This window comes from Protopterus annectens, chromosome 16.part0, assembly GCF_019279795.1.
Source record: "Protopterus annectens isolate FY-2018-M chromosome 16.part0, PAN1.0, whole genome shotgun sequence".
NCBI classification, from domain to species: domain Eukaryota; kingdom Metazoa; phylum Chordata; order Ceratodontiformes; family Protopteridae; genus Protopterus; species Protopterus annectens.
Window position 1 is genome coordinate 58,807,952 of NC_056750.1, and position 23,903 is coordinate 58,831,854.

The following is a 23,903-nucleotide window of genomic DNA, read 5'->3' on the forward strand; positions in this document are numbered from 1 at the left end:
CCAGATACATATTTAAGTGAAGACTTATTAATATTTTGTTTTGTAAATGCAATTTAATCTTAAAGATTTCAATTAAAAGCTATCTCATTATTGGTAGAACTAATTGTTCAGAAGAGGTAAGGTCACTCTTGGGAGATTACTAGGTAGTACTTGCCCATTTTAGTCTATCTACAGCCCTAATTTCTAACATTTTTGTAATTATTCATATGTGTGTACTAGGCTAATGGTCCTGGGGCCTTTACAAGCTTAGCCCATAGGATTACCCTGACATTGTGTCACCTGACATTAGTTCCCAGTGCTACTGTTGAATAAAGCCACTGGAGTGATCCCTGGGGTGAATTTTTTTATTTCCCATCCACTCATCAAGATTTCTCTTGAAGAGGGCTAGTGAGGAGCTCTGCTTGACATGTATGAGAAGTCTATTCCATAACATGGGCAGTCTCTGGGTTATGTACCTGTCCCTCCAGCATGTTCTGTTGATTGTGGTAATGAGGTTGAGGTCTCTGGAGCGTGTGGTGTGGAGGAATTGGGACTTCTTTAGATGCAGCATTTCTAACAGAGCTGGGTCAGACATGATTTGTAAGTCAAGCAGAGATCACCTCTAACTAGGCGAAATGAGACAGAGAATAGTTGGAGTTTTTTGAGCCTGTCCATATAGGACAAGTGTTTAAGGCCTAGGATCCTCTTTGTGAGGTACATTTGTGGCCCCTCCAGTTGTTGCAGGTGTTTAGTGAGGTACATGCCAAATGGGGCATTGTACTCGATGATTGGCCTAATGATGGAAGAGTAGAGGGAGACAATGACCTCTTTCTTCCTGGATGCAAAACCCTTAGTAATGAGATGTGCCACATAGGACTTTCTGACCACAGTGGCAATGTGGTGCTAAAAAGAGAAGTTGTTGTCAACCTGTGTTCCCAGATCTCTAAAAAAAACTCCTTCAGTGTTAGTGGGATAGCATCAATGTGGTAATTCATGGCAGCTGGGTATTTCCCAAAGGGGATGATGACATTTTTTGGCATTGAGCTTAAGGCCGTGGTTCTGATACCATAAATTAACCAAAGACACCACCACGGACAGCGATGCTCTTTATTATCACAACACACATAGAAAATGTTGAAACTGTGAACGAATGATACACAATAAAACAAGATAAAATCCCCTTATGCTTTGTTCTGATACCAGTTATTGGTCTCAGTCAGGCCATTCTGTAGGATGTCAACATCACCCGGGGAGTTAATAGCTCCCAACTTGCAATCATCTGCGAACTTTGTCAGCCAGAGTCCCTTCATGTTGGCCTAGACTTCTGAGAAGTAGATACCAAACTGGAGAGGACCCAGGGTTGAACCCTGTGGGACTCCACTTGTGACTAGTCGGGCATTCTGACTTGGAGTCAGCTACTTTCACACTGTGGGTTCTACCATTGAGCCAGTTTGCAACCCACCTAGTGATATAGGGTTTGATGTCTAGCTTAGTGAGTTTTTCTATGATTTCTGAGTGGGTAATGGTATCAAAGGCCTTGGCCAGATCAAGGTAGGCTGTATGACCCACCTTGCCTTCATCCACAGCTCTGATGACTGACTCAAAGAAGTCAACCAAGTTGAGCAGGCATGATCTACTCTTCACAAAACCAAACTGTGTGGGATCCGGGTTTGAAGATTCCCCACATCCTTGTTTATTAGGTCCATGATGATGTGTTCCATAGCTTTGCATATCAGACTCGTCAGGCTAATGGGGCGACGGTTCCCAGGGTCTGTAGTTGCTCCTCCTTTGTGGAGTGGGATGACTGTAGCAGTGCACCATTTGGTAGGGACAAAGCCTGAGGTGAGGCTGTGATTGAACAGGGCAGACAGGTGAGGTACCAGTTCACTCTGTAGTTCATGTAGAACACAGCCAGGGATATTGTCAGGTCCCATAGAAGCTGTATTCTTGGCCTTGGACAGTGCTGTTTTAACCTTTGCGGCAGTAATACTGGGTGCCTGGGAATCTACTGTTATTGTGACTGGTCCCTTTGGGGGAGAGAGGGGTAAAGTTGGCACTGAATCTGTCGGACAGTATATTGGCAATATCTGTTGGCTCAGTATAGGCAGAACCATTGTGCAACAGCTCAGAGTAAATCTGGGTATTGCTGTGGAGATTCTTTGCATAACTACAGTAGGCCTTGTGGTTTTCTTTACTATCTACTGCAATTCTGTTTTCATAGCTAGCTTTAGAGATGTTGATGAGGGATCTCAACTTTTTGTTGAGGCTGATAAGGGAGTTTTTCCAGTCTTGGGACTTCACATTATTCCATATCAGTTTCCTCCTTCTGTTGTAGAGTTTGTTTATGGCAGGGGACCATCAGATTGGCTTCCTTTTTTCGGAAGAGAGCATCTTGGTTCTGTTGGGTATGACAAGATCCATGCATTTGTGTACGTGTTCATACAGTGCATTGGTGTATGATTTGGCAGTAATGCAACTCATCTCCTTTTGCATGGGTGCTGTGAAATTAGCCACCTCTGTTTTTAGGAGCCAAAGTTAGCTTTGGAGAAGTTTTTCATGGTGGTTAACTTTGTGGGGGGGGGGGGGGGTAGGAGGGATGTGGATTTCCAAGGTGATTAGTTTGTGGTCGGATCTAACCAGGGAGGAGTTGACTATTGGTGTGGAGCAATGGTCTCCCATGTTAGTAATAACCAGGTCAAGGATGTTGTTATCTCTAGTGGGGATCAGAACGAGCTGGTCCAGGACATTGGAATTAATGAACTCCAGGAAACGTTGGACAAATGTATTGGTATATGAGTAGTTTTCCCAGTCACTGGAGGGGAAGTTGATGTCACCCAGTATGAGAGTGTTAGGTTGTAAGGAGTGCTTTGAGAGAGTGCATTTTGAGATTTAGACATTTGAGCAGCATGACCCTCAGATTGCATTTGTTTGTAGCTGTTATGGTGGTAATTTGGTCTTTGGAACACCACCTAAAAAAGGCACTATAGGGCTGGCAAAAGCATTGGCCAGTATCTGGAAGCCCAGGGGTGACAGATGCAGGCCATCTCTGGCAATGCATCGAGGTCTGTCAGTCATGTCATCCCAGGCAGACAGATACTGGATCCCTTAGAATGACACATGAAACTTAGCCAGTTGTTGAAATCAATCATTTTCTGCTTGTACTGTGGTATCATTCTAGTTGACAGTAGAATGCTGCTCAGGGCTAGGGTCTTACCCATCTGGGCTACATAATTCAAGATCTCCTCCATGTCTCTTTTCATGTAGTCCAGGAAGATATGTCTGATGTCATTCACACCCACATGTACAATGACAGACTCATATTTGTACCTGTTGTTAAGGGACCTGAGTGTGTGCGTTATTTGGCAGATCCTGGTACCTGACTGGCACCTGTTACTTTCTCCTTATTCAACCTAGTGAGTGGGACATCAGTGTGCCTCACTATTGAGTCACCTGTGACTAGTGTGTTGGGCATGCTGTTTTGAATTAGGGACTTTGAGCAGAACGCTGTTTAGGAGATTTATGTGTCTCATGATTAGTGTTGCGTTGTGGTGGTTAAGTGTGTTTCTGCCTTGGATTTCTCTGCTGTTTGGGTATATTTTTATTGACAGCCTCTGCAAAGATGTGTGTGTGTGATTTGTGTTTTCATGAAAAGGCAGTGCTGGTGTCTGTTCTGGAGGGCTATGTGTTCCATGTGGTGTGGTGCAAGTGTTGACCTTCTCATATTGACCAGCTATTCTGGTCTTGGCTGGAGAGTGCATGGCTTCCAATTTGGATATATAAGTGCATCTCTCACAAGTCTGAGTGTTGGGTGGAAAGAGGAGGGGGTTGTCAGTGTACATTGCCTCAGGATGCCCAAGTTCACCAGGTTAATAGAAGAATGCACAGGGAACTGACCTTTAGACATGTCTGGAGGGGTGGGCATTAATAATAAGTACTGGAGCTGTTTCCTTGTAGAACATTTAGTGCTGGTAGCACTTTTGTGTGCTTCAATAATTGCTATAAGAAGTCTGGTAAAGTGCTAGACTAATAAGCAAGTAAAAGTGCAGAAGAGGAGAGAACTAGTAGATCTAAGGGTAAAATTAAAGAGCAGACTTTGGCATAGCTCAGAAGCTTAGAAACAGTCCTGGATACAGCAAATTTGTATCTGGGCTAGACTAGTTACAGAGCAGGTGGGAAACCAGCGCAAATGCGGGCTTCAAAACCAGAAAGTTGAAAGATATGGAAAAACTGCCCAAACAGCCACTAAACTACAATTTCTGGGCCAGAAACCACTCCTTTTGTGGTAGATAGGCTACCTAGTGCTTACCACTCCCACTGATAAGCTAGAAGGCTTCCCTCCAACACAGAAAGGCTTGGTGGGCTCAAAGGCTTACATACAGTCCTGGATACAGCAAATCTTTATCTGGACTAGTCTAGTTACAAGAAAGGTGGGAAAAGTACAAACGTGGGCTTTTAAACCAGAAAGTTGAAAAAGATGGATAAACTGACCAACTGGCCAATATACTACAATTTCTGGGCCAGAAACCACTCTTCTTGTGGTAGATAGGCTACCTAGTGCTTACCACTACCACTGATAAGCTAGAAGGCTTCCGTCCAACAGAGAAAGGCTTGGGGGCTCAGAAGCTTACAAACAATCCTGGATACAGCAAATCTGCATCTGGACTAGACTAGTTACAGGAAATGCAGGGAACAAGCTTAGAATTTTTTTTGTTAGTAAAGGGGAAAGGGAGAAAGGAGGAGCAGAAGATAATTCAAGGTTAAGAAACTAAGTGGGTTGGCCTTCTCAAATATTCTGTCTATATTAGGTAGAATGAGCTAATGACACTAGACTGGGAGGAGTGTCCCAGATCAAATTTACAGTAGGGGTTGACAACTGCAAAGCCACCAAGTATAAGAATAGGATACCAATAGGGAGGGAAGGAGGGTGGGAAACTAAATCAGTTATATGATACACTCCTTGGCAGGAAATCAGAACAAACACAAACAGATTTTAACAAATGGAGAAAATTTCCAGGAAATACCTCACACACAGTGAAACTGGGTCTATATCAGAAGATATAAGTTTCTAAACTTCGAGTCAGATAAGGTCGACACCATATGATCAAAGTCTTAAAACTTCAATTTTTTTTCACGGAGATCTCCGTACAGCACACAAAGGGAAGATTTCCCTTTTCTGCATTGTAGTGCAATCTTGGAGTTGGTATATTTAAGTAGCGAGGGTGTGGGGGGGGTGCATGGGGGCTTGCCCCCTGCTTACATTGTTTAAATATTTGTTTTGGCAGGTTGTTGTGTTTTATTACATTTTCAATGTTTCAAGACTTCGATTATATGGTGTCGACCATAACAGATTAGAAGTTTTGAAACTTTGATAATGTAATATAGATGTGTGAAACTAGCTAGAAAAGATTTACAAACAGTGTGACAGTAAAAACATTATTTATCAGGCCCTTTTTGGCAGACAATTTTAATACAAGCATGCAAATTAGTTTATAGCCATAAAATACAGTACAAAGTATGCAGCAGACAATAAAACTGCTATAAATAACTAGTAAAAATAAGCAAAAAAGGACATTTATATATCACAGATCAGAGTTTTGTTCAATGCCCTTTCTCTGATTAGCTCTGTGTGAAATGGCAGAAACACTCACAAGGTAACTTCTTAAGTAACACAGAATTGAAACCTGAAACAACTTTAAAAAAAGCTCGAAAGAACCAATGAGGCACTTACTCCAAGCTGTAGTCCAGGTAACCCCAATCAGACAATGACCATAAACACTTCACTCTCACTGAAAACGCAAAATGGCTTTTGCTAAACTGTGATGGCCTGGAACATGAGCTCAGGCACACAGCCGCTGCAAACAATCAGTTCTATGATACACTCCTGGGCAGGAAATCAACACAAACAAACATGGACAGATGTTTAACAAATGGAGAACATTTCCAGTTAATACCTCAAACAGTGAAACTAGCTAGAAAAGATTTACAAACAGTGTGGCAGTAAAAATCGTATTATCAGGAACTATAAGGCAGACAATTTTAATACAAGTGTGCAGAGTTGTTTCTAGGTATAAAACACAGTAAAAAGTATGCAGCAGACAAAAAAGTGCTATAAACGACTAGTAAAAATAAACAAAAAACAGGATACTTATATATCACAGATCAGAGTTTTGCTCAGTGCCCTTCCTCTGATTAGCTGTGTGTGAAATGGCAGAAACACTCACAAGGTAACTTCTTAAGTAACAGAAAGTTGAAACCTGACACAACTTTAGTAAAGCTCGAAAGAACCAATGAGGTGCTTACTCCAAGCCGTGGTCCAGGTAACCCCAATCAGCCAATGACCATAAACACTTCAATCTCACTAAAAATGCAATATGGCTTTTGCTAAACTAAGATGGCCTGGAACATGTGCTCAGACACAGAGCCTCTGCAAGCAATCAGTTATGTGATAAACTCTTTGGCATCAAATCAGAACAAACACAAACAAATGTTTAACAAATAGAGAAAATTTCCAGTTAATACCTCACACACAGTGAAACTAGCTAGAAAAGATTTACAAACAGTGTGACAGTAAAAACCTTATTTATCAGGCGCTGTGAGGCAGACAATTTTAATACAAGCATGCAGATTAGTTTATAGCTATAAAATACACTACAAAGTATGCAGCAGACAATAATAGTGCTATAAATAAGTAAAAATAAGCAAAAAACAGGATACTTAAATATCACAGATCAGAGTTTTGTACATTCCCATCCCTCCGATTAGCTCTGTGTGAAATCAAATGAAAAATAAAAGGAAGAGGTAATGCAGGTGGCAGAATTCCAGGTTCAAGAGTTTATTGAATAGAAACAAATTCCAGAAAATGTTGGGATTCTTTCTCGTATTGGGAGAGGTACTTATTTGTAGTTACAGTTTTGTTGTTGTCTTCTGTGTGAAATCAGGTTATAATAACAATTTTCGAATGTGAATGTGAATCATGCATGTCATTTTCTACACAGCTGGGTCTCAGGTAACCATGTGCATCAGGTTCTCCAAGTCCATGTGATTCTTCAATGATTCACCTGCCAGATGAGACAACAATATTCTTGTCCACTAATTCCAGGGCCAATGTTCTTTCTCTGTGTACCTCTTGAATGCCATAGTGTAGACCTCCATGTTGTCATTGAATGCAAGTTTCTTAAGAGGTTATGAGACCCGGAAGTTCCTTACCTATTGGGTAATTTGCTTATGGCTGTAGTGAATTCTCATTGCAATCTGGCCAATTGCTGGTCATTGATGGTTATCCTTTTGGACTCATGATTATCTATTGCACAATATTTCTCCAGTAAACAATAACGTGAAAAATATTCACTGAAAGGCACTTTTGACAGACAGCAATAGACGCTTTTAGAAGGGGCAAGCCCCCATTTACCCCCATATGGAAGGAGACCCCCACTCCTCCTTAACTTATATATACCTACTCTGCCGTCACACTACAGAGAAGAACGTGCAACAATTACAGCTAGCTGAAGGTGGCTTTCCATGAAATCTCCTTTGTGTTGCTGACTATTGGTGAAACAGCAGTCAAACTACACTCACGTTCCCAACCTTTCCTGTACAGCTGCAGTCAAACTCCACACATGTTCCCACCCTTTTCTGTATGGCTGCAGTCAAATTGCACTCACATTCTCAACCTTTCCTGTATGGCTGCACTAGCCTCAGCAAGTCTTAGCATTTGTGGGCTGCTATGTTGCAGGTGTTTAGTAGTAGCTGCATGAAAAACTGCACTGTTTTCTGACAGCTTCATCAGTTGTTCATTAGTGTTGGTGACGGTCTTCACCAGTGTATTAGTTATTTCTTTCATGCTGAAGCATGACTCAGTACTTGTAGCCAACAAACATGGTTACAAAGGTACACTATTAAAGCTATACAGGTAAAAACGGTGTTTTTTATTCACAGATTAATTTAGGAAGGCACACTTTTCCAGGTGGCATAATTCTGACACACCTAGAAGAAAAAAAGAAAGAAATGTAGTATTTCTTAACATTTTCATGCATGTAAAATGCAGAAATTACAGATTTCCGTTGTAAATAAAAGCTTACTGATAACAAATGAAGAGTTTTGGCAAACAGAAAATGAGTTGCTTCACTCCTTCTCTTCACAGAAACATTTCTTAAAGTAAAACCAAGTGTGGCAGTACCTCCATCTACAGGTATCTGAATCCCTATACTTGGCATGCATCAAAATACTAGACAAATCCTCCACTGACATGTAGAAATCTGCCCGCTTTCCTGTGTAAGAAGGATGAATCCAATTCAGGCAGGTTGCAGTTCTTTCCTCAAGAAAACAGGATTCTCTTCCACCATCTCAAACTGCCTTTTTCTTCTACATGAAGTCCCTGGGATTCCTCCCAAAGTTCCACGTAATATTAGAGGCAAGTCAGTCTATCTCCATTGCTGAGAAATAACCTCGGCATATAGACTAGAACAGCTGTCTGTCATTAACTTCCATATCCATCTCCTGACTGAACACTCTGTACTCACCAGTGGCAGCTGGTGTCTTCAAATCAAAGGGGGGCTGCAAGAGACAGCTGAATGGGTGGAGCCAATGGGACGGGTGTGGCCAACTAGAAAGTGGCGGATCTATGCTCAAAACCACAAAAACTGGAACTTTAATTAAATACGCTGCCCTGGGTGCCAAATAGTCATTATGAGTGTTCAATCAAGACAAAATCAAGTGTAGAAGAAGAAAAAAATTTCAATAAAAGCTCTCAACCTTCCATCTCCAAAATGAGGAGCACTAGCCTTCATACTGTGGAATTAATGGGCAAAATGTAAAAAACGTACTAATGGCTTACTAAAAACTTTAGCTAGGAAGGTCATAAGATGGTTAAAATATGCTGGTCTTAATTATAAAGAAGATCTTTTAGTAAATTAATGATTTATTTCTACTTACCATGGATTTTACTTAAAAAATTCCTAACACTGAATGTGTTACAGACCCTTTCAATGTGGAACTTAAAGGAACATGAACTTTTTAAGACTCCAACTGAGGTACGTTCCTCGTAATGAGGTACACATGAGAGGTATGATTTCAATGCATTGGCTACATGACAGCTTTCTTAATATCTAGATGGAAACAAAAAGGTTGTGAGGCATGAAAAAATAAATTACTTTTTAAATACATTACTGAAATGCCAGTCAAAATCGAGTATAAAAAAAAGCAGCACTCAGCTCAAACCGCTTCTCCTTGCACTGCAGTAATTTATATTCAGCTTTATAAAAGCATCAAGTAATATGCTGAAAGTAGCAATCTCTGTGATACCCCCACTTGTAAAAATGTTTCTCATCCAAAAAAGACCTACTGCCTGACAACTATCTACTTGTTTCATGGGGAAAACATGATCAATGTAAAAAAATTAACAGCAAACAAGAAACAAGCTCAAGATAAATTGCTTAAAGGATTACTGCACAGGTTATGGACCACAGATGATAGATTGGCATTCTATTTAGTTTACGGGTAAAGCCTACAAAGATGACTACAAGTCTCCAACAAATGTAATGTGCTTCTGAAAATACTGTAATCCTGTCCTTTATTACAAATACTGTCATATTCATTTTAATGGCTAAGGCTTATACATTATCTAGTTATGTAAATATTCTCTGCATTGCAACAACAAAAAGGCTTTCAATGTTGATAATTAAATAACAGCATGATTATTAAAGCTTACTTGCATCTTACAATCTCAGACAAGGTTACCTGATGGTCATTCAAGCATTGCTACTTAAATACAGAGCAACAGGCACTGCAACAGCATGCATTTTCCAAATAATAAGAAGCATAAATCAATAGGATGCAATATGACAATAAACCAGAACATTTTGCAAAGTCAAGGACAAATGAAAAGCCACTGTAGTACTTGTGTCTACCTTGGATGGGGGTAATACTCTGCACACTTACACTGCATAACTGCTCCTTGCCTTGCTTGGACACATCCAGAGTCACTACATGGGAGAGTGGGGTGCAACAAGTATGTCAAGATTTGAAATGTCTCTGGCTGACTGTGATGGCCCTGATACATTTGTCATACCTCTCAAGCTCAGAGCATGAAATCTGGGCAAAGCCATATATAGAAGTGGGTAAAGGCCCAAAAATAAGGACAATTTTTAAATATTGCTCTTACAAACATATAAAGTTAATAAAATAGGTCTTGCATTAGTATGAATTTTCTTAAGGGTATGAAATCTGAAACTCAAATGTCTATCATTATTTTCTAACTTCAGTCTTTAATGATTTGCCATTAATTTGCCAGAAAACCACAATTTTGTGAGAAATGGACCAAATATCTAATGCAAAAATATAAGATAGCCACACAAATCACCTGGAAACCACTATTTACACAGAGAGAGAGAGAGAGAGAGAGAGAGAGAGAGAGAGAGAGGTCTGGACATCACTAATTTAGCACTTTGCTTTGCCATCTTAAGACTCAAGACAGTTTTAATCTATTAATTTCTATAATAATGTAAGCAAGCCACCAAATACAACTAAGAATTATATTATTGCAACAAAGCCAACAATAAAAAAAATCTTATTCTATAAGTTACTTTTTTTGTATCCCCTTCACCTTCACTAACCTGCTATTTACCAAGTGCACATACTAGTACTAAGAATTAATAAAGCCAACCAAAAAACAATCTTATTCTACAAGTTACACCTTTTTTTGTATCCCCTTCACTAACCTGCTATTTACCAAATACTTTACAACAATGAAAAATTAATAAATCCAAAAAAAAAATCATATTCTACAAGTTATGTTACACCCCCCTTCACTAACCTGCTATTTCAGTTCCTTTCTTCCTTCAGTTCTTCGAAGTGCTTCTTCGTTCTTCTACACCCCCAGCCAGGTCAAGGTGCACTGCTCTGCTGCCACTGACCTCCGAGACTCCTCACTCCTCTAACTCAGGAACTCCAGCCTCCAGGCCTCCAAGAAAACAAAAGTGTATACTGCTCTGCTGCTGCTTCTCAGCTCACTCTCTTTTTCCCAGCATGCAAAGCGCGGGAAGAGAACAAGAGCAGAGAACCAATCAGTACCCATCCAGCCATGTCTGCATCATGTACACGACTGCAGACATGGCAGTCTGAGCCCCTTCCATTCACAGCAGTTAAAAACCGCATGGACATGTGGGAATGTGCATATAAAAAGTGTATTTATTAATCCTGACTGGCTTAACTGCAGTCTGGATTGAGAGAAAATGATTTTTTTTAAACCCAGAACTCGCTGAGCATGCATGCGCAGTTCGAGTTCCAGGACTTATCAAGTCAGTCGGACTCGCATGCAGCAGGTAGCCTGTCAAAGCCAGTGAAGCCAGTCAGTATTTTTTTCTGTTTTTCTTTACTTTTAGCTGGGAGGACTGCAGTCCTGCAGTCCAATAACAGGAGCTGCCACTGGTGGTACATGCTAATCACAGGTGACTCTAAAGTGAGACACACACATTGCACCCCTCAATGAATCTGTAAGTACAGATATGACACAGTCATATGTGTTACTCACAGGTGACTCCATATTGATACACACTGATTGCACCATCCACCAGGCTGTGCAACTATACATAACTAAGAATGATATTATTGCAACAATTATATTATTGCACAGTCATTGCACATACTAGTCCCAGGTGACTCCATTGTGAGAGGAATTGATTGCATCGCTCATCAGGCTGTGCAAGTTCAAATGTGATACAGTTTTACTACATGATAGCCGTAGGTGGCCCCATTGTGGGACACAGTGATACACCACTTACTAGACTGTGCAAGTACACATATGACACAGTCATAGAACATGCTAGTGATAGGTGACTCCTTTGTGAGACCCACCGATGAACCACTCACCAGGCTGTGCAAGTACAAATATGAAGCAATCATAGTACGTGTTAGTCATAGGTGACTCCATATTGAGAAACTCTGATGTTTCACTCGCCAGGATGTGCAAGTGCAAGTATGACTTAGTCATAGTACATAGGTTCATAGGTTCGTACTAGGCTAATGGCCCTGGAGCCTTTACAAACCTAGCCCATAGGATCACCCTGACATCATGCCACCCAACCTTAGTTCCCAGTGCATCTGTTGAGTAGAGCCACTGGAGTGATCCCTGGGGTGAATTTTCTAGTTCCCATCCACTCATCTAGGTTTCTCTTGAAGAGGGCCAGTGAGATGCTCCAATTGACATGAATGGGAAATCTATTCCACAGTAAGGGCAGTCTCTGGGTTATGAACCTGTCCCACCAGGACGTTCTGTTGATTGTAGTAATGAGGTTGAGGTCACTGGAGCGTGTGGTGCAGAGGAATTGGGATTTCTTTAGATGTAGCATTTCTAACAGAGCTGGATCAGACATGGTTTTGTATGTCAAGCAGAGATCGCCTCTAAGTAGACGATATGTGACAGAGAATAGTTGGAGTTTTTTGAGTTTGTCCATATAGGATGTGTTTAAGGCCTAGGTTCCTCTTTGTGAGGTATATTTGTGGCCTCTCTAGTTGTTGCATGAGGTACATGATAAATGGTGTATTGTACTCGATGATTTCCCTAATTAGAGAAGAGTAGAGAGAGACAATGACCTCTTTCCTCCTGGATGCAAAACACTTAGTAATGAGAAGTGCCACATAGGACTTTCTGACCACAGTGGCAATGTGGTGGTCAATAGAGAGGCTGCTGTCAGCCTGTGTTCCTAGATCTCTTATAACACCTTCTGTGTTCAGTGGACTACCATTGGTGTGGTAATTCATGGGAATTAGTTTTTTCCCAAAGGGGATGATAACACCGAACCCTGTGGGACTTCACTTGTGACTGGTCGACAGTCTGACTTGGAGTCAGCTACTTTCACACTGTGGGTTCTATCTGTGCAACCCACCTAGGGATATATACATAGTCATCTAGTGATGACATGGCAGTCATATGTGACTCAACTTTGACACACATTGATACACCACTCAGCAGGCTGTGCAAGTACACATATGATGTCATCACAGTACGTTCTAGTCATAGATGACTCTATAGTGAGACACACTGATGCACCAGTCACCAGGCTATTCAAGTACACACATGACACGGTCATTCTATGTGTTAATCATAGGTGACAACATTGTGAAAAACTCTGATTTCACCACTCACCAGGCTGTGCAAATACACATATCATGCTATCATCATACGTGCTAGTCATAGGGAATCCATTGTGAGACACACCGATGCACCACTTTACAGGCTGTGCAAGTATGCATATGACACATAGTACATGCTTGTTATAGGTGGCTCCATACTGAGACACACTGATTGTACCATTCACCAGGGTGTGCAAGTACACAAATGACAATCATAGTATGTGCTAGTCATACGTGTCTACATTGTGAGACACACTGATGAATCACTCATCAGTCTGTCCAACTACATATGACACATTCTTAGTACATGCAAGTCATAGGTGACACTGATGCGCCACTCACCAGGCTTTGGAAATACACATACAACACAGTCATGCTATGTGCTAGTCATAGGTGACTCAGTTGTGAGACACAAAGATGCACCAGTCACCAGGCTGTGCAAGAACACATATGACAGAGTCATAGTATGTGCTAGTCATAGGTAACTCCTTTGTGAGAAACTCTAATGTACCACTCTTTAGGCGGTCCAAGTACATATGACACAGTACATGCCAGTCATAGGTGACTGTATTGTGAGATGCACTGATTTCAGCACTCACAATGCTGTGCAAGCACAAATATGACACAGTCGTAGTAAGTTCTAGGCAGATGTGATTCCATAATGACACACATTGATGCACCACTCATCATCATAGAGAACTCCACTCTGAGAAACATCAATACAACCCTCCTCAGGCTTTGCAAGTGCATGTATGAAACATTCATAGTACATGCTAATGACTGGTGACTCCATTGTGAGGCACACTCAGGCACCACTTACCAGGCTGTGCAAGTACAGATATGACACATAGTATGCACACATCATGGGGGATTCCATTGTAAGACACACGGATGCAACACTAACCAGGTTGTGCAAGTACACGTATGACGCAATCATAGTATGTGCTACTCTTGGGTGACTACATTGGGTGACACACTGATGCACCACTGATCAGGCTCTGCAAGTACACATATCACACAGTCATAACATGTGCTAGTCATAAGTAACTCCATATTGAGACACACTGATGCTCCACTCACCCAAATGTGCAATTACACATATGACACAGTCATAGTACATGCTATTAATAGGTGACTCCATTGTGAGACACACTGATACACAACTTACCAGGTCATGTAAGTACACATATGACACCATCATAGTATGATGTAGTCATAGGTATTTCGATTATGAGACAGACTAATGCACCACTCATCAGGCTGTGCAAGTATACATATGACACAGTCATAGCACATGCTAGTGATAGGTGACTCTATAGTGAGACACACTGATTGCACCACACACCATCCTATATAAGTACACATATGACACAGTCATAGCATGTGCTATTCATAGGTGTCTCCCTTGTGAGACACACTGATTGCACCACTCACCAGGCTTTACAAGAACACATATGACACAGTCATAGTACATGCTTCTCATAGGTGACTCCACAATCAGACACACTGATTGCACCACTCACCAGGGAGTGCAAGTACATATATGACACACCAATACTAAGGGTTACTTATAGGTGACTCCATAGTGAGACACACTGATTCATGACTCACTAGACAGTGCAAGAACTCATATGATGCACTCATCATATGGGATAGTCATAGGTGACTCCAGTGAGAAGCACACTGATTGTGTACTTGTACAGCCTACTGAATGGTACAAAGGACAAAGTCATCTTACGTGCTAGTCATAGGTGGCTGCATTGTGAGACACACTGATGCATCACTCATTAGTCTGTGCAACTACATATGACTATTTGTGATGCTCATCAGATGTGATTCCATAGTGAGAGATACTCAGACACCACTCACAAGGCTATGCAAGTACAGATGACAGTCATAGTATGCACTAGTCATGGCTGACTTCATTGAAAGACACAAAGATGCAACACTCACCAGGCTGTGCAAGTGCACATATGACACAGTCATTGTATGTGCTAGTCATAGGTGACTCCATATTGAGATACACTGATGCTCCACTCACCTGAATGAGCAAGTACTGATATGACACAGTAATAGTACATGCCAATCACAGGTGACTCCACTGTGAGACACACTAATACACCACTCACCAGGCTCTTCAGGTAGACATATGGCACAGTCATAGTATGTTCTAGTCATAGCTTTCTTGATTTTGAGACACACTGATGAACCACTCATCATTGTGTGCAAGTGCGTATGACATAGTCATAGCACATGCCAATAACGGGAGACTCCACTGTGACACACACTGATGCAACACTCACCAGGCTATACAATACAAATGTGACACAGTCAAGTCATACTATGTGTTACTTATAGGTGACTCTATAGTGAGACACAGTGATGCAGCTCTCATCAGGCTATGAAAGTATATACATAACACAATCCTAGTATGTGCAAGTTATAGGTGTCTCCATTGTGAGAAACAAAGATGCAACACTTACCAGGCTGTACAAGTACACATGTGACACAGTCATTGACCGTGCTACTGACAGGTGACTGCATAGTGAGACACACTGACTGCATCACTCTCCATGCTATAGAAGTACACATAGGAGACAGTCATAGTATGTGCTAGTCATTGTTGACTCTCTTGTGAGACACACTTATTGCACTACTCACCAGGCAGTGCAAGTACATACATGACACACTAATACTAAGTGTTAATTATAGGTGACTCCAAAATGAGACACACCAATGCACCACTTACTGGACTGTGCAAGTACACATGATGCAGTCATCGTACATAACAGTCATAGCTGACTCCATTGAGAGGCACACCAATTGCACAACTCACCAGGCTGGGCAACACACATATGACACAGTCACAATGCATGCTAGTTGTACGTGCCTCCATTGTAAGACACACTGATGCACCACTCATCAGATTGTGCAAGTACACATATGACACAGTCATAGTACGTGCTAGTTATACGTGATTCAATTGCAAGACACACTGATGCACCAATCAGGCTGTGGAAGTACATATGACACAGTCATAGTATGTGCTAGTCATAGGTAACTATTCTGGGACACACTGATGCAGCCCCCTCTTCAGGCTGTGCAAGTACACATGTGACACAGTCACACTACACTAGTCATTGGTGACTCAATTGTGAGACACACTGATTCACCACTCATCAGGCTGTGCAAGTACACATATGCCACAGTCATGTTATGTGTTAGTGATAGCTGACTCTACTGAGCCACAGTAATTACTCCATCCTCCAGGCTCTTCAAGTATACATATGACACACTCAATGCACATGCTAGTCATAGGTGAATCCATATTGAGACACACTAATGCTCCACTCACCAGGATGTGCAAGTACAGATATAACACTGTCATAGTACATGCTAGTCACAGGTGACTCCACTGTAGGTCACACTGATGCACCACACACCAGGCTACACAAGTACACATATGACAACCTTATAATACATGCCACGCATAGGTAACTCCATTTAGGGGCACTCTGATGCACGCCTCATCAGGCTGTGCAGGTGCCCTTATGACACAGTCATAGTACGCTACTTCATGGGTGAATACATTGTGGGACATATTTATTCACCACTCATCAGGCTGTGCAAGTACACATATGACACAGTTGTAGTATGTGTTAATAATAGATGACTTCGTACTGAGATGCACTGATTGCAGCATCCACCAGGCTGTGCAAGTACACATATGACAACCTCATTGCTTGTGCTAGTCATAGGTAACTCTATATTGAGACACGCTAATGCTCCACACACCAGGATATGCAAGTACAGATATGCCAGTCATAGTAAATGCCAGTCATGGGTGACAACCGCGATCCACATTGATACACCACTCACCAGTCTGTGCAATTGCATATGACACAGACATAGAATGTGCTAGACATATGTGACTCCATTGGGAGATGCATTGATTACACCACTCAACAGGCTGTGCAGCAGAAATATGACAGTCATATCACATTTCTCCCCTCCCTCCCCCCCAAAAGGAGAAATATCTATCCCACCAGAATCTAGCCTCCCAAACATCTCAGATGCCCAGGTGACAGCTGCTCTCTCTAAAGCAAAAAACACAGCATCAATGGGACCAGACGGTGTCCCCGGCTGTGTGCTACACGAACTCAATGAGGAACTAAACCCACACATAAGGCTGCTGTTTAATCTTAGCCTTACTACAGGATACATACCCAAAGAATGGCGTACGGCAACTGTGGTCCCACTCCACAAAGGCGGTGCTTCTACGGACCCTGGAAATTACCGCCCCATAAGCTTGACGAGCCTTGTCTGCAAAGCTATGGAGAGGATCATAATGGAACTCATAAATAAAGACATTGGGGACCTACAGACACTGGATCCTACCCAATTTGGCTTTGTGAAGGGCAGATCCTGCCTCTTGAACTTGGTCGACTTTTTCGAAACAGTCACTAAGGCCATTGATGAGGGTAAGGCAGTTCACACAGCCTACCTTGACCTAGCAAAGCGTTCGACACAATACCCCACTCGGGCATCATAGAAAAGCTCACCAGCTTAGATGTAAACCCATATGTCACAAGATGGGTTGCAAACTGGCTCAAGGACAGAACCCACAGGGTTAGAGTTGCTGGTGCCATGTCAGACTCTAAGCCGGTCACGAGCGGTGTCCCACAGGGCTCAGTCCTGGGACCCCTCTTGTTCGGCATTTATTTTTCTGAAGTGCAGGCAAACATAGGGGGATTGTGGCTGACAAAATTTGCAGATGACTGCAAACTGGGCACCATAATTGACACTCCATCAGACACAGACATCCTCCAGAGAGGTCTCATAGAAATGGATAACTGGTGCCAGAGCCATGGCCTTAAGCTAAATGCCAAAAAATGTATAGTCATACCCTTTGGGAAAAACAAGGTAACCCCTAATTATCACATAGGTGGTAATCCATTAAACACGGAAGACGTTATCAGGGACCTGGGGACCCAAGTTGACAGTAACTTCTCTTTTGACACTCACATTGCCAAAGAGGTTAGGAAGACCTTCTACATTGCCCACCTGATCATGAAGGGATTCACATCCAGATCAGGAGAGGTCATTGTACCCCTGTACTCTTCACTTATCAGACCAATGATTGAGTACAACGCCCCATTCGGAATGTACATTACCCGACACCTGCAGCAGTTGGAAAGACCCCAAAAGTTCCTCACCAAAAGGATAAAGGGGCTCAGACATATGTCATACGTTGCCCGACTAAAGAAACTCCAGCTCTATTCAGTCGCATACTATCTGCTCAGAGGTGATCTGTGCCTGACATACAAGGCCATGTCCAACCCGGAATTAATGGACATGCTCTACCTCAAAAAATCCAAATCCACCAGAGCCACGAGAGCAAGAGACTTAAATCTCAACACGGATATAAATAGGACATGCTGGAGGGACAGATTCATCACCCAGAGACTCCCTACACTATGGAACAGAATCCCAGTCCATGTGAGGCAGAGCCCCTCACTGACTCTGTTCAAGAGAAATCTTGACGAGTGGATGGGAGATCATAGGTTTACCCCGGGAATCATCTCTGTGTCACTGCTGGACAGAGGCACAGCAAACTAATGGGTATAGTATTCTCATCGTAAGGGGTGGTGAAAGCCACACACACTCTGGCTAGGCTTATAAATGCCCTAGGGCAGATAGCCTAGTATGAACCTATGAAAATATGCTAATCATAGGTGACTCTAAAGTGAGACACACTTGTTGCACCACTCAATTGATCTGTAAATACACATATGGCACAGTCATAGTTATGTCTTACTCATAGGTGACTTCATAGTGAGAACACTGATTGCACTATGGACCAGGCTGTGCAAGTATACATATGACAGTCATTGTACATGCTAGTCACAGGTAACTCCATTGTGAAACAAACTGATTGCATCACTCACCAGGCTGTGCAAGTTCAAATGTGATACAGTTATACTAAGTGATAGCTGTAGGTGACTCCATTGTGTGACACACTGATACACCATTCAATAGGCTGTGCAATTACACATATGACACAGTGATAGAACATGCTAGTGATAGGTGACTCCTTTGTGAAACATACCGATGAACCACTCACCAGGCTGTGCAAGTACACATATGAAGCAATCATAGTACGTGTTAGTCATAGGAGCCTCCATATTGAGAAACAATGATGTTTCACTCACCAAGATGTACAAGTGCAGATATGGCATAGTCATAGTACATATGAGTCATATGTGACTCAGCTGTGACACACTGATACACCACTCAGCAGGCTGTGCAAGTACACATATGACACCATCATAGTATGTTCTAATCACAGATGACTCCATTGTGAGACACACTGATGCACCACTCATCAGTCTATGCAAGTACACATATGACATAGTCAGAGTATGTGGCAGTTATTGGTGACTCCATTGCAAGACATTGATGCACCTCTCATCAGGCTGCAAAAATACACATATGACACAGTCATGGTATGTGCTAATGAAATGTGACTACATAATGAGACACACTGCTTGCACCATCCAACAGACTCTGCAAGTATACAACTGACATAGTCTTAGTACATGCTAGTCATAGATGACTCCACAATGAGACACACTGAATACACCACTCACCAGGCTGTGCAAGTATTCATATGATACAGTCATATTACGACTTAATGATATGTGACCTCATAGTGAGACACACTGAAAGCATATCTTACTGGATGTGCAAGTACACATAAAGACAGTCATACTATGTGTTAGCTGTAGGGGACTCCATTGTGGTACAGAGTGATGCACCACTCACCAGGCTGTGCAAGCAGAAATATGAAACAGAGTATGTTCTAGTCATAGGCTACTCCATTGTGAGACACACTGATTGCACCACTCACAAGTACACATATGACACATTTATTGTACATGCTAGTCATAGGTGACTCCATTGTGAGACACATTCAATGCCCCACTCACTGGATGTGCAAGTACACAAATGTCACAGTCATACTACAGGTTTCCCATAGGGGACTCCACTGTGGAACACACTGATGCAACACACACCAGGCTCTGCAAGTACACATATGACATAACCATACCACATGCTAGTCATAGTCAAATCCATTGTGAAACACACCAATGAACCACTCACAAGGCTGTGCAAGTACACATATGACGCACACATCATACGTGCTAGTCATAGGTGACTCCATTGTGAGACACAGTAATGCACCATTCAGACTTTGCAAGTATATATGACACAGTTATAGTACATGCCAGTCATAAATGATCCCATTATCAGACACACAGATGCAACACTCAGCAGGCTGTGTCATAGTACATGCTATTCATAGGTGACTCCTTTGTTATACACAGTAATGCACTATTCATCAGGCTTTGCAAGTATATATGACACAGTTATAGTACATACCAGTCATAAGTGATCACACTGTGAGACACACTGATGCACCTCAGCAGGCTGTGTCATAGTACATGCTATTCATAGGTGACTCCTTTGTTATACACAGTAATGCACTATTCATCAGGCTTTGCAAGTATATATGACACAGTTATAGTACATACCAGTCATAAGTGATCACACTGTGAGACACACTGATGCACCACTCACCAGGCTGTACAAGCACACATATGAGAGCATCATAGCAAATGCTAGTCATAGGCAATTCCATTGTGAGAAACACAAATGCACCACTCATCAGGATGTGCAAGTACATATGACACAGTCATAGTACATGCCAGTCATAGGTGACTCCACTGTGAGACACACTGATGCACCACTCACCAGGCTGTACAAGCACACATATGACACAGCCATAGTACATGCTAGATATCTGTCATTCCATAGTGAGACACACTGATGCACCCCTCACTAATCTGTGCAAGTACATATATTACACAGTCATAGTAAGTGCCAGTGATAGGTGACTCTACAATGGGACAGACTGATTGGACCATTCACTAGGCTATGCAAGTATACATATGACACATTCACAGTTAATTACTAGTCATAGGTGACTTAATAATGAGAATAGGGGTCCTAATGGATAGATGAAAAGTCAGCAAGCAAAGGATAGTAGCAGTGCTGAAATTAAATTCATCCTCAAGTCTTGGTGAGTACCTTTGCGAGGTGGACCCCATTTTTCATAAAATCTCAACAAGGCAATACTGATACACAGACTGTATTTATATAGCATATATCATGGACAGAAGTAAGTCAAAAACAAAAAAAGATAGCTGGGTGCACAAGACCCAGGACAAAAAAGTGCCCAGTTCTGGTAGGCACACTGGTGTCAGAACTGGAAAAAAAGACAGTCTAGAATGCTCAAAATACAGAAACATTCCTACAATGGGGCCAGGTCCAGGGGGAAGATGGCCCACCCTGTTGTAGAAGGAAATAACAGTCCACAAAAATCACAAAAATTGATTGGCCAAAGAAGAACCATAAAGACTATAGAGTCGACTATTTAGGATAAGAAATAAATTATGTATTGCGCTACTATTATGTAAAAAGTATAGAATTTCCAGACACAAGATATACAAAATGATTAAGAGAGAAATTAGAGGAAAGAAAAATACTTCCACAAGAAAAACTGTTAGAAGCTTCAAATAAAAATTTGCTTTCATTAATACAACAGATTTTTGAAAAACAGTATATAGATCAAGAAAGTTTGATCTGTTTGGAAAAAGAAGCATCTGAGGAAGTGCAAAAATATAAAACAAAACCTAGAGATACTTGAAAAATATAAAAAAAGATATAGACATGGGAAAGATAGATTTGATATGGTGCAATATTTATGCAAATGAGAAAGCCAAGTTAACTAATATAGAGGAGGCAGTCTCAAAAATATTTGAAGAGAAATACAGGCAAAAGCATCCAGATATAGAAAATTTCATAATAAAAAAACATAATATCACAAGATGTAATGTGGAAAAGAAGATTAGTAAAGCAGACGTTAAAGAAATAGAAGTTGAAGTTATGAAGTCCCTGTGAAGTGAAGGATTTAATGTAGAAGGTCTAAGACAGACTACATCACAGCATGATGGAGTGAGTCCCCAGAATAAGGAAAGGCAAGAAGATCAGGAGACATGTGAAAAAGAAATATGAACATGGGAAATAAACGAGATTGAATATGGTGCAATATTTATGCAAAGGAGAAAGCAAAACTAACCAATACAAAATGAGCAGCACCAAAGATATTTTAAGAGAAATATAGGCAAAAGAATCTGGATATGGAAAATTTTGCAATACAAAAATAAGACTAAGAGGAAAAGTAGAAAAAGAGATTAGTAATGGAAAAGTTAAAGACATATAAATTGAGGTTATGGAGGGGCTGCAAAGAGAATGATTCAGTGTAGAAAACTGAATGTAGAAAGCACCACAACAGGGCAGAACAATGGATATCCAAATTAAGGGGAAACCAGTGGAACAGAAAGCAATTGGTCAGGTGCCATATCAAGATATTTTGGGGCCTTCCACAGGAAACCAGTATAAACGTTCACTTGAAGCTGGACAGCAAGGAAAGGAACAGGAAACTGTGGAAACTCTGATGTAGTCAATGTTGAGGAGTGATAGGCCAGTTAGTTCCCACATGACAGAGCAACAGATGACACAAGATGAAATTGAAGAGAATGTGCCACCGGAAGATGCTATAGAACTTTCTATACAATGCCTGCAGGAAATGGAAAACAAGTGATGTGTGCTCAGTTTGGAAGAAAATGAGCTAAGAGAAGAGTTGCTTGATTTAATGGACGTGGATAGATATATTAAGATCAATGAGAGAAATAGACTGCAGAAGGTCAATAAAACCCAAAAAGTAAGAAGTCTGATAAAACAAATAAATGCAGTAATTAGGACTGTCCATAGAGATCCATGTAATATAACAGAAGTAAACAGGATATATTACTGTGCAGCTAAATTAATAACTGATAAAGTTCTACCACAAGATCACAGGGTAGTGAGGGAAAGGAAGGGGAGAAATCGAACACCATCATGAAAGTATCAAATAAAGAAAACTATAAAGAAATTAAGACAACAAACATCACTGTTAGAAGATTATTGAAGAGGGAACAGATAAACAAAAATACTAAGAAAGATAGATGTGATTAAAGCAATGCACAGTATTAGAACAGATCAGGATCTATCATACACTATTGCAAATAACAAACTAAAAATTTCAGCACAGGCAGAAAAACTTAGAAGATGTGCAGATAAGTATAAGGGAAAAGTACAAAATAAGCAATTTATTGATGACCAAAATGTTTTAGAGGATAGGGAAATAAGGTAAAAGGAATTGAAAGACCACCAAAACAAAAGAGGAAGTAGATACATTTTGGAGAAGTATTTATGAAGATCCTCTGGAACATAATAAAGATGCTAACTGGATAGAAAAATTAAAAGAAAGAATAAGAAGTTTAAAGGTACAGGATATGAAATGAGACGAAGTAACAACCAGAGAGATTGAAACAAAGTTAAGAAAAGCCGCTAACTGGAAAACCCCAGGCCCAGATGCAGTACCTAACTTTTGTTTAAAAGTATTAACATTTTTGCATGAGGATTTTGCCATGAGTAGGAACTATTTATATGCGCACCCCAAACAGACACCACACTGGCTAACAACAGGCAAAACAATGCTCTTACTTTAGTAAACCTGCAAGCTAACCTAAAAATTATAGACCAATAACTTGCCTTCCAATGACATATAAACAATACATGGGAATTGATGCAGACAAAGTTTGTACTCATTTAGAAGAAAACTCAATTAC